The sequence below is a fragment of the Vicia villosa genome, unplaced genomic scaffold, assembly GCF_029867415.1.
Source record: "Vicia villosa cultivar HV-30 ecotype Madison, WI unplaced genomic scaffold, Vvil1.0 ctg.000927F_1_1, whole genome shotgun sequence".
Taxonomy (NCBI): Eukaryota; Viridiplantae; Streptophyta; class Magnoliopsida; order Fabales; family Fabaceae; genus Vicia; species Vicia villosa.
This window is the reverse complement of record NW_026705417.1, coordinates 326121-338826: the sequence shown is the minus strand read 5'-3', so window position 1 is coordinate 338826 and position 12706 is coordinate 326121.

Below are 12706 nucleotides of genomic sequence, written 5' to 3'. Positions count from 1 at the left end.
AAATTTAATCGACCGATTAATGGTACAATTTCGACAAAATAACACCATCATATTAATGTACTAATTAAACTTAGCTACCACGTCCATTTTCATCAAATTCCGGACAACTAAATATACCGCTTAATTCAGCTATTTAGATCAAATGGGACTGCTTATTAGTTCTATAATTACTATTGTTATTAATAATATAACTCATTATCCCATTAGCAATTACCACAAATTTCTATAAAGCTTCTGTTAACTTTTTGTGATGCAGGTCATAGTATAAGAATCCATATTACTACTCAAGAAAATATATCGTGAATATTAATTCATTGGATTAAAAGAAATACTACCAGGTTGGCATTAATCTTTGCCTCTCGAGTCATATATATAATTCCCCATGTTTTGTCTTGTTTAATTAATTAAATTCATTACACAACGATACTAATTATACATGAGGTCCATCACTTATCTTAATTTTTACTGTGCCATTCGTCATGGCCAAGCATGCCAGACGTCACGCATTTCATTTTGTTTATATATATTTCAACACTCACGCTTTAATAACACAAGCAGCAACAAACATAATCTTACAATATTACGCAAACAGCAACAAACGGTGACGATAGAAAACACATAATTTCCAATTTCCAGCATCAATTTAACACATCAATTGCAATAACATAAATCCCTAATCCCCAACATACAAGGTTTCATAAGTCCCATTATAGGAAGAAAATCCCACCATTACCTCATTCAATGTGAAGACTCCTATATTGCACTTCCGATTGGACACCATGAATGGAAATCTCTAAACTTTGTTCATCTTCTCCAAGACTTGCCTCCTTCTCTTCAAACTTTGTTTTCTCCAAATGACAACACTACACTTCATATCTCTAAAACCCTAATTTTATCATTCTAATTGGGCTTAGATTTTAACACTTCTTCTTCACAACCAATTTAGGCCCAATAAGACTAATAACTCAAAATAACCAATATATCACTTAAAATAATATTCCAACGATATAATAAATTCCGACTTGTAAATAATATTATTCTTAGTATTATTCTTCGACCGTCTGACTAAAATCCTACTTTTAACTTGATAAATTCAAATACGCTTCTTAAAATAACACCAACAATCCAAATTCGACCAATATATCATATTTCCGTTGTAATCTTAATTACTCAAAATTCTCAAAACTTCAAATATTATTCCAATAATATTTCTAATACTAAAAATATCAAAACTCTTAACTAAATATCGATCTGCTATCCTGAACTAATACCAACTATATCATCTCAAAATACGAAAACTTCACTAAACACTCCGAACGTCTAGATTAAGCGAATAATCGAATTTCCGGGCGTTACAAATTGCTGCTGCATGTCCCTGGCTGCACCGCAAATAGACACTAAATGATCCACGCTCCACACTCATTTGCCATCACACACAGAACCTGCACTACTAACAGCAGCCAAATGGTTTTCTGCATAACGAAACAAGTCTGGGAATGCCTCCATTAACGTTTGCGGACCCAACCAACAAGCATACCAAAGAGGAATTTCTGCTCCGTTCCGTACCATACAATCAATAGCTCCCGTGAAGTGATTGTTATTGAGACTCTCATAATTACCCGATATAGTTAAATCTCTCCACCATATTGAATCTTTCTTTTCCACTACCGAATTATCCCCAACTAAAACTTTTAGCTTCAAGTTACCATATCTTGCTTCTAAAATATCCCTCCAAATCGCTTCCTTTTCCACAAGCATTCTCCACTTCCATTTACTAATCAAGGCCACATTCATAATTTCAACATTCTTGACTCCGAGGCCATCCTCCTCACGGGTTTTGCAAACCGTATCCTAAGACACCCAATTGATAGACTTTTTAAGATCGCTCTCGTTCCATAGGAATTTACTTTGTATAGATCTAATCTCATTTAAGACCTTTTTAGGGGACTTATATAAAGAATGGCATTAATCAACACCACTCTACCCGCCATATTGAGATGTTTCCCTTTCCAAACGGCCAATTTACATTTTAACATCTTCAATAAATCTTTCCACAATGTAATCTTCCTCGGATCTCCACCCACCCTATCACCAAGAAACTTAAAAGGTAAATGTCCCACTTTACACGAGAGAAAAGAAGACGCGGCTTCCATGTACCAATCACCAACATTAACACCGTAAACGTTGCTTTTATGAAAATTTATCCAAGATCCGGACATTAACTCAAATCCCCTAAGGATAGATTTCATACACCACAAGTTTGCGGTGTCTCCTTCGGCTAAAATTATCGTGTCATCCGCAAATTGTAATATGTCCACCTCCTTATCATCTTTGATCTTGAAACCACGGAATTCTCCATTTTGCTTTGACTTCTTCAATAGAACGGTGAGCGCCTCCATGACTAGGACAAACACAAAAGGTGATAACGGGTCTCCTTGCCTAAGACCTTTCTCAACATAAAAGTCCTTCGCAGCACAATTGTTGACTTGGATGGATAACAAATTTGTAAAAACACTCCCCTCCATCCATCTCATCCAACGATCACCAAAACCCATCTTCCGTAAAACATATCTCACAAAGTTCCAACTTACTCTATCATATGCTTTTTCAAAGTCGACCTTCAACACTACACAACCTCTATTTTCTCTTTTCGCTAGATCCAACGCTTCATTCACCACAAGAACTCCATCCAAAACGTATCTCCCCAGAATGAAAGCCGTTTGATTTTTCGAAACCAACTTCCCAATCACCCATCTCAATCTTGCCACCATCATTTTTGCTAAAATCTTGTATAAACTACCGACTAAGCATATGGGCCTATAGTCACTCAAGGATTGGGGATTTGATACTTTTAGAATTAGAGTTATAAAAGAAGATGTACAAGCTTTAGTGAGAATATCCTTTTCATGAAAATCCCTCACGAACAACAAAACATCATCCTTGATCACATTCCAACACACTTTGAAAAATTCCAAAGAAAAGCCATCCGGCCCGGGGCTTTTGTTTCCATCACAAGACAAACGGCCTCTTTCACATCCTCTTCCGTAAAGCTTCTTTCCATCCACCCCACTTCCTCCTCGGTCAAACTATTAAAATCTAAACCCTCTGGCACCGGTCTAGAAAAGTCTTCTTCCTAGAATAAAGATTGAAAGAAACTTTTAACCTCCTCTTTAATATTTTCCACTCCTTTCACTATGCCATCCTTTCCCTCCAACTTAGATATTGCATTACGCCCTTGTCTATCCTTGATAGCATTATGAAAAAACCTAGAGTTTTTATCTCCTTCTTTCAACCAAAGATTGCGATATTTTTGACGGAGCATGAATTCTTTTATGTTCAAGCACTTCCATAACTCTTTAGTTGCTTCTCTTCTATCATGGACTAAAGGATCAATCAGACCTCCGAGATTTTCCACCATTAACCTATTCAAGTCATTAATTGTGTCCACCTCCTCCTCCATCTTTAAATCTATCCACCCAAAAACCTCTATATTCCAACACCGTAGCCTTATCCGCAAAGTTTTGAGCTTAGTGTACAAGACATAATCTCCCCTCCCCTTAAAACTCATCTTCCCCCATTCTTCTTTGATAAACTCCATAAATCCATCATGTTTAAACCACACATTATTAAACCTAAACGCTTTTGGACCCCAATCAACTTTCCCCACATTCAAGCGGATAGGCGCGCGATCCGATATGTCCCTCCTTTCGATTCATTAATCTATCACCTCCCACTCCTCAATGAGGTTCCTCGATAGTAAAAATATATCAAGTCTACTCATTGCCTTTCCATTATCTTTGAACCATGTAAATTTGCCTCCCACACAATTAACATCAACCAAATCCATATCCTTCACAAAGCAATGAAAATCTTCCATTCCCCTTGAAGACTTGCTGCCGCCCTCTCTTATTCTTTCATCTTCAGACAAAACTTCGTTAAAATCTCCCACTATACACCATTCCTCTTGCCCTCTATGATTCTTCTTATTTAACAAAGAAGACCACACCAATCGTCATTCTAATTTGTTACAAGGAGCATAGACATTAACTAAATTGTACCCTTTATCCTTCCAAATGATGTTGATTCCCACATATCCTTTGGAAACGAAACTGTAATTAACAGTCAGAGCATCTTTCCTCCACATAATCACCATTCCTCCTGCTGCCCCCAGAGAATTACATGTCGTCCATTCTACCTCACTGCCTCCCCAAAAAGACCCAGCAATAGAGTCGTTGAAACTAGATAACTTAGTTTCTTGGATGAAACAAACATCTATATTATTGGATTTGATCAAGAAACTAACTCTCTTCCTCTTAGAAGATAAACCACCCCCTCTAATATTATAAGACATTAGATTCATGATAACATCCTATTTTTCTCCTTCAGAATGGACAACCCATCCTTATCCCTCAACTCCATCTACTCAATCTACAACTCAATTAAGTTGTCCTCTTTCTCACTCACCACTCCCATCTTCGCAATTGAGGACCGAACCTTTCTCCCCATATTCGATTTTCCTAATAACCTAGAGTTACAGCGAGCAATGTCTAATTCACCTGATGCATCTGGGTCTTTAATCGATTCAGAATGTGAATGTTGAACATCTCTTTTCTTCATGGATGGATCGCTTCTCGGTCCAATGCACACGAAGTAGGAAGAGGAAATGTTGACATTGTCCCCCAAGCCACACACAGATTTTTCTTTTTTTTCTGGCTCAAGTTTATTGGGGGGGCTAAGCTACAAGCCTGGTCAAAAGAAATGGGTCCTGGCTGATGGGCCTCTATCGCCCTTGGCCCATTGGATTTTAAGCACATATCTAATCCACCACTGTTCCCACTATCCAACAGATTATTATCCAAAAGATTATCAATAGAGTCCCCCACTCTACTCACCTCAAAACTATCCACGCTTGTTACTTCTTCAATAAATGCACCATGCTTTTCTGCCTCGAGAACCTCCAGACCTTTTGCAACATGTAAGTTAAAAGCCACCTTTTTTATTTTGTCCAAAGGATCCTCCTTGTTACGTGTAACATTCTGACCTTTGACTAAAACCTCTGCCACCGTGTCACTGCTTTTGTCTTTTGTCACATCAGCAGCCTCTTTCTCTTTCTTGCCCCTGGCCTCCATAGATGAAACCAAACCTTCCATATTTTTAGAAGAATCATCATCCGAGTAGCACGAAAGGTTTGAATCCTCTATATCCTACGATCTTCCTCCTTTCAGCCATTCGAACTGGATCCCTGAATCTTCAATCATACTAATGGTAAAGGATTTTCCTACAATGACAAGCTTGAAAGAGCCATCCAAAGATGACTTCTGCTCCATTTTAATTAAAACTCTAGCCTCGTCCATTCTGGTTTTCGCTGTAGTCTCATCATAATATTTAATAAAAGACCCGCGACAATCAACTATGCGTCTGAAAAAACTTTCGCTCTAAGCATGACAAGGAATCCCTGATAACCTCAACCATGTGAGCCTCTCTTTATCCACATCTGCCGAATCCCATGGTTTGATGGAGCTAAACCATTGATTCCACCATTCCTTCTTTTCTTCTACAAACAACTCAGTTTCGCCATAAACTAAGTCCTCCAGCAAGCATAACTTTGGACCCAAAGACATTACTCTGATGGAGAGAAGACCTTCTTCCAGAAACTTCCTTTTAAAATCTCCAGCCACTTCTGGATTTTTTACCACAGCAGCAAACGCTCTCTTATATCTCAAAATATCCTCATTATCTGGTACAAAGTGCAGGACCTTAAGCGTTTCATCCACACCACCACTGCTCTTAGCTTTATTACTATTTTGTAAGACCTCCGCGAAAGACCGTTTACCAAAACAATCGTCTAAACGGTGTCCTTGGGACAAATTTTCCTCAGCCCCACCATTCGTCTTCTTACTCCATCCTCCCACCTTCCTCACGGTCCTCGTATTCTCCTTTGAGCCTCTCTCAAACCTCGAAAAGTTAGCGAAAAGCTTCCCCCTTTCTGACACCACATTGTCCATTTTTATGGCCAACAGATTCACATCCTTCACATTAAGAAAGTGAACAAAACCATACCTTCTGCCATTTCTGTCTCTTTTTGGTGGAATCACCACTTCATCTATCTCTCTTAGGTCTTTAAATTCGAAGAACAAATCCTTCGTTTTCCATTTGTCACCAAACTCCGTGATGAAGAAGGATGTGCATGCCTTCCTTTCCCCTTCCTTCCTGTTGCCTCTTCCTCCCCCTACTATATCTGTTAGCTGGAGATTTTGATTGAAGAAAAAGGTTCTTTGAAGAATTAGAATTCGAGGAAGAATGGCTTTTGATGGCCATTGCCGAGAATAAATGGCTACTGATGGCCATGATTCGAGGATGTTATTTAAGTTGAAGTAAAGATGATGGAAATCGAAGCTGATTCGAAACAAGTTGTCTTTGGGACTTAAGCGATTTTCTTGAAATACAAATGGTATTGAAGCTTTGCGTATTTCGTGGCATTTTCATTTTAGATCATGTTGCCACGTATCGGTAGAGAATTCAGGCGGGAGGATTTGAATTTCGAAATAGTCTGTGTAACCGAACAAGGACAAATGGCGCCCCAGGGATTCGAAGCGTATGCATGTGAGCAACGGGGCATTTCGTTAGTGTAGGACCATTAGGGTCGAAATTAGTATAAATAAGGGTCTTAATATCAGGATCCAGTGTGTTCATTTTGTACAAATCACTCATAAAACACTAAAGTATCAAGTGTTAAGAGAACGAGTTCGCTGAGAAATATACGTATGACACCAACACCATTTTAAATACATTTGTATTCATTTTTATGCAAGTATCTTTTCAGTATTTCTATCTTTCGTTATATTTCAGCCATTTACATTCTTGCACTTTTATCTATCGTTCAAATTTACTTCGAAGCAATTTAGTTTCTGCAATTTATGTTCCTGCACTTTAAGTTTCTTGCAATTTATATTTACTTTGCCTTTCGCCAAAGTTATATTTACGTGTATAACAAGGTGATTGTTAGTTTTTACATTTCCTTTATTTATTTTTTTAAACATATTTCGAAGCCAAATGAACCAACAAATATGAACCAAGTTATCATAAAAGACAACTTTTTGACTATGTCCTAGGATCAATCTAGTCGATCCTGCGAGTAACCAAAGTATATTTTATAGTTTGGAATACTAGCGGTTGTTTACCGGAAATCACCGTAAACAAATTGGCACGCCCAGTGGGACGGTGTCAAACAGATTGTCATTAATTTGGTGTTTTATTTTGTCTAGAACATATAAAGACCTTGTATGAACCTTAGGAATGGTAAATTAACCAACAGTGCGCCACCGACTCCTAAACGAAGGTACAACAAGAAAATGGTCAATTCGACCAGTGGAAGGGGAGATCAAGATCCCCCACAAGGGTCAGGAAGAGTAGCAGCAAATACTACACATGTTTCGACATCTACATCACAAGAACAGGAAATACCCGTTTCGGGAGGATCTACGGCTGTAGTTAGTTCCCAAGCCATGCCCGAAAACACATCAGGGCCAACAGGAACGATCCCAATTTCTGGTTCGACCACCATGCCTCATGTGACAGGCACAAACGAGATACCTCATTTCTCGACAAGTCAAGTACATTCCCCAAGGCCATTCTCATATGCATTCGATGGTTGGAGGCCTGGAAATCCTTATGGAATGCCATATTCATATATGACGGGATTACAAGGGGCAGGACATACGTATACTGCGCCTAATGTCATGACATTTTCGCCTTATATGGGTTCGATAGGCCAAAGCGCACAAAATACGGGCCAATCAAGCCAGATGCCTCTCTTAACTACTAGTAGTCAAGCAGCATTTAGGCAGGAAATGGACGCAAGTAACCATGATATGCTAGGTGTTCTTGCTAAAGAAATAGGGTCACTCTTTTGATCGCGACTTTACGTGTCTATTAATCTGATGACTGCAAGTGCACAGTCGTGTCGTGTAGTTTTAAAAGATATCGAATCCACAGGGACTATGAATTGTTATCTAAGGTTACTATGTAAAGCTAAGGCTACTAATATTTTGATTGTTTCTAAGGGGAAGTGATTGTGAATTCTAAGAAATATAATAATAGGCGGATATCAGTATGTATTTCCTTTAACTTAGGTGATCCGAAGGTCCATTGGCTAATGTATTAATTCGATTAAAAATCTTTATTAATTCTATTGATTAAAAGTCTTCCTCTCAAACTCTCGCTCTGTTGATTCAGACTACTGTCCTAACTCGTAATGTACGCTCTCGCCATCCCAATAGAATTAGAAAAGCTTTTTGGAAGCAACGTAATTAATAAAATGCCTGTTTTATGAAGTCGTTATCTACTTAAATCTCCTAATCTCAAACTCTCGCTTTGTTGACTCGGAGCATTCTAATATCCCTAACATACGCTTTCGCCATCCCGCGCGGGTGTAAAAACATTTTTTGAAAATAAATAAGTTCTAATTAAGTTTAATACGCTTTCGCCATCCTTAAAACTAATGTCCTATGTCTACTATCCAGTTAAAGATCTCAAACTTCCGCTCTATTGATTTTAACCTTTGACCGTCTTAACCCCTCAAACTTTCGCTCTATTGGTCTTAAGACTTACTAATTAAATTAGACATACAAACCAAAAACAAGTGATATTTAATAAAGCATAATTAAGCCAATTTATTTCGGACACCACGGTTAACTTACTTTACACACCGATATCTTAATTAATTAGCCAGATATATTAATACAGTTAAACATGCATATATAAATTTGGTTCATGATATTAGGCATATTAATTGGCATATAATATATAATGCAATAATAATAATAATTAAAGCGGTAAATGATAAACCTGAATAAAATAAAGTGCAATGAATTGAATCTTGAAGTACTCGAACTTCCACCACAGGTTGGCTGGATCGTTCTTCGGAAATTAATGGGCCGGAATTTAAAAACAAGGAATATGAAAATAAATCCAACGTAAGGTTAGATCTATGAAAGGTTCACAACAATTTCTGGTGTAGAAATTGTTGCGAGAAAAATAAAGCGGTTAAATGAAAGGCAGGAAAATAAAGGCTTGAAGAAATAATTCGGCAGCACTTCGTTAGCAGAAAATCAGACCCTTTGAACTGAAGTAGCAGCCTCTATTTATAGCTGAGGGTCTGCAGTTGGAATGCGTGAAAAGAGGAGCTCTTCATGACTTGGACTTTGAGACGTGCGTCTCCACTTTTTGGGGAAGGGCCTTTGAACGACTTGAGACGTGCGTCTCAAGTGGAGAAGATCTAGGAGGCAGCTGGAGACGTACGTCTCCTTTTGGTGAGGTTGCATATGGACTTTGGAGACGTGCGTCTCCACGTGCTGGAATGACATGGGCCACGCGCAATTGGCTTCTTCGTGGGCTGGACTTGTATTTTGCACAATTGGGCTTTCTTTGCACCCCTTTCTTGCTTCAGCACCCCTTTTTCATCTTTTAGGCACAAATAGTAGTGATTTTAGCTCTATTTCTTTCTTTTTCACAAATAGTCCCAATATGAGCGTAAAACCTGAAAAATCGCAAATACCCGCATAATATCACAATAAAACAATGTAATTAAAGGAAAATGCTAATAATATTTATGGAATTCAAGCTAAATATATGATATAAAATCGTGTTATCAAATTCCCCCAGACTTGAACCTTTGCTTGTCCTCCAGCAAATAATAAGATAGAAAATCAAAGGATAGTGAAATGAAATACATTTCCACCACATCGTTCGGGTCGTACTCAGCTACAAAGTGTTTTTGTTCGAAACTTATGCGGTAGATCCTAGTAATAAACTTACAGTAGCGACACTAGACAACTCCCAGCATGCATACCAATCCGAATCATGCCATCATAGCTTGACCTTGACTCTTCATCTCGTTTTATCCTTTTCATTCGCGCGCAATCACATTAAGCCCATTATCTTGGCACGCACATAGCAGAGTAGCCGGTTAGTGACTATGATCCTTCTTATGGAGTTCTGGCACATTTATGTGGTATAATCCTTAGCGCTCATTTGTAGATTGTGGGGAATCGAACCATAGTCCTTCCTACCAAGTTCAGTACCAGGTAACTTCTGAACCAATCAACAATGATTTTTTATATTTGAGATTTGTGACCGTTAGGTTAAATGATCGTGTGAGGATCACCTTACTTAGTAGGTACATTTCTATCGGCGGTTAAGCACATAATTATAATTATATGGATCATACACTTATATTCATCGACTCTCTGCGTAGTTAGTGTCCAAGACGGTGCCGAATGCTAGAATAAACTAATAAGGGTTACTACAAAATTGAAGTCGATGGTTTCGGTATAAAGGGTATTCAAATCGGTTACGCATTCTTGGGGGTTTTAGAGTGTCGGGACAATAAGGGTTTTCTCTTGAATCTTTATTCTGGTTTCTATGTGTTAAGTATTTGAGTAGCTTCGTACTTCTCGAATGTGTGGGGTTATGCGTTTATCAATTTGGAGTAAAAATTTTGTTATGGCTAAAGAAAATGGAAAAAATTGTAATAGCCACGGAAATATACATATAAGACTTAAAATTCCATAAATATGCTTTATTGAATTTGAAAATAAACATTACAAGGAAAGGAAATAAAATAAAAGGAAATGATACTAAAGCGAGTAATACGACTCCCCCAGACTTAAATGATGCAGTGTCCTCAATGCATAGCTAATACTCCTCGTTGTTGCGGTTGCGAGAACTGCTTGCGCCTCTTGTACGAACACGTCGACGTCTATCAGTAGGAGAGTCATTTTCACGAATGTTGAGCTCATGTAAATGCGTAGCAATTTCTATGTAGCGGTCTTTGGTCCTGACAGCGTAGTCACGGTGCTCTTGTTGCATTTCTCGAATTAGCCTTAGTGTTTCATTTTGATTTGTCTGCATAGCTTGAAAAAGTTGTTCTTGGCATTGAATTGCAGCATACATGGCATCGAGAGTAATTGGCGGAGGATTGTTTTGAGGAGGTTGGTTGAAATCAGCTTCTGCTTGGTTGAACTCTTGTTCCATTGTATCCACTGGCTCATTATGATGTTCAGGTTGGTTTTCTTGAGGATTTTCATTAACAAGCCTCCAACGCTGAATATAACGGATGTTGATTTGCTCGGGGCATGGCAGGATGACATTTGGAATTAGAACTTTGTTGATGACCAGAGTGTAACGGCCATCATGACAGGGTGAAACCAAGTGAGAGTCACGGCAGTAAGTGAGGTCGAGGGACTGACCAAGCATCATAAGATGAGAAAGGGAGATGAGGTCGTCAGCGAGACCTAAGGCACATGCCAAGGTGGTAATAATGCCGCCAAACAGGAAAGGGTTTGTAGCGGGAGCGTTGATGGAGCCTTGGATGTGTTGGAGCATAAATGGTGCGGCGTTGAAACGGATATTATTTAGCGCACAGTATAAGAAAAATAACTCATTTTGGTTTACCTTGTGGTTGTTGGATCTTGCAAAAATAGTGTGACACAAAACACGTTGAAAATAACGTATAGCGGGATTTTGAATATGAGAAGCATGAAGATTCCTCCAACCGGTAGCATTTTCGCCAGTCAGATTACACCAAAATTCAAAAGCGAGTTCCTCCCAAGGTCGGCCATTGAGTTCTTGAAAGATTGTGCGATGAGCATTTGGTGCATTGTTAAAATGCAAATACGTAGCAACTTCTTCTTGATCCAAACTAAAGTCACGGTTAAACATCCGAAATTGGATGTTACCGGTTAAAGGTGGTTGATCAAAAGGAGTGTCGTAGTGGAAAGAGCTTAAGAACTCTAAGACGAGCGACTCATAAGTGGGTACGGGTTCAGTACAGAGATGGTGTAGGCTAAATTTTGTGAGCAAACGGGTGACACCATCTATTAGACCCAAAGTTTCTAGACATTCGATGTTCACGAATTTCGTGGGGACAACCGAACGTTCATAGAAAGCAAGGTATTTGGTTCTTTGAGCATTTTCGTTTTCCTCTCGAAAGATAATATGTGAAAGGTCGGGAGGTGGCCTCTCAGGACGCACACTTCGGATGATGGAACGTGGAGGCATAATGTGTTTGGAAGGAGATAGTGTGGAGAGTAGAAGAATAGAAAATGGTTTGGAGGTTGTGAAGAAAAAACAGTGGTGGTGGTGTGGTTTTATAGTTAGGTTTGAAAATGGTGGAGTAAATATAGAAGTGAAATGAATTTATGATGGTCTTTGAAGTTTGAATGGGATGGAAGAATGGGAAATGATGTAGAGTTAAAGAGGTGATGATGGAGGATGAATGTGGTTTATGGTGTTTAAATAGAAGAAATAATGGGGAGGAGGAAGAATATTGAATGATGAATTTTGGAATTCAAAATTCAAAATTCAAAGAGGGAGAATTGATGGTCTGCGTGGTCAAACGAAGCATGCAGCCGGCTACCCTTGGGAGACGCGCGTCTCAGGCAGGCAGTCTGCTGGGGGACAGGGTATGGAGACGGGTGTCTCCTGTCCTTAACATGCAGAAGGTTGGTCCCACAGAGGTGGAGACGTGCGTCTCCTAGCCTAGGGACATGCCTATCTCGCATGTGGTGCTGTAGTCACGTGCTGACAGATACAAAAATTATGAGAATAGCACATATGTGACATGTGATGTTACTATAAACGGCAAAATACCAGACTGAGTGTGTTATAATCATTCATAAATATATAGCAATCAGACAACAGAATA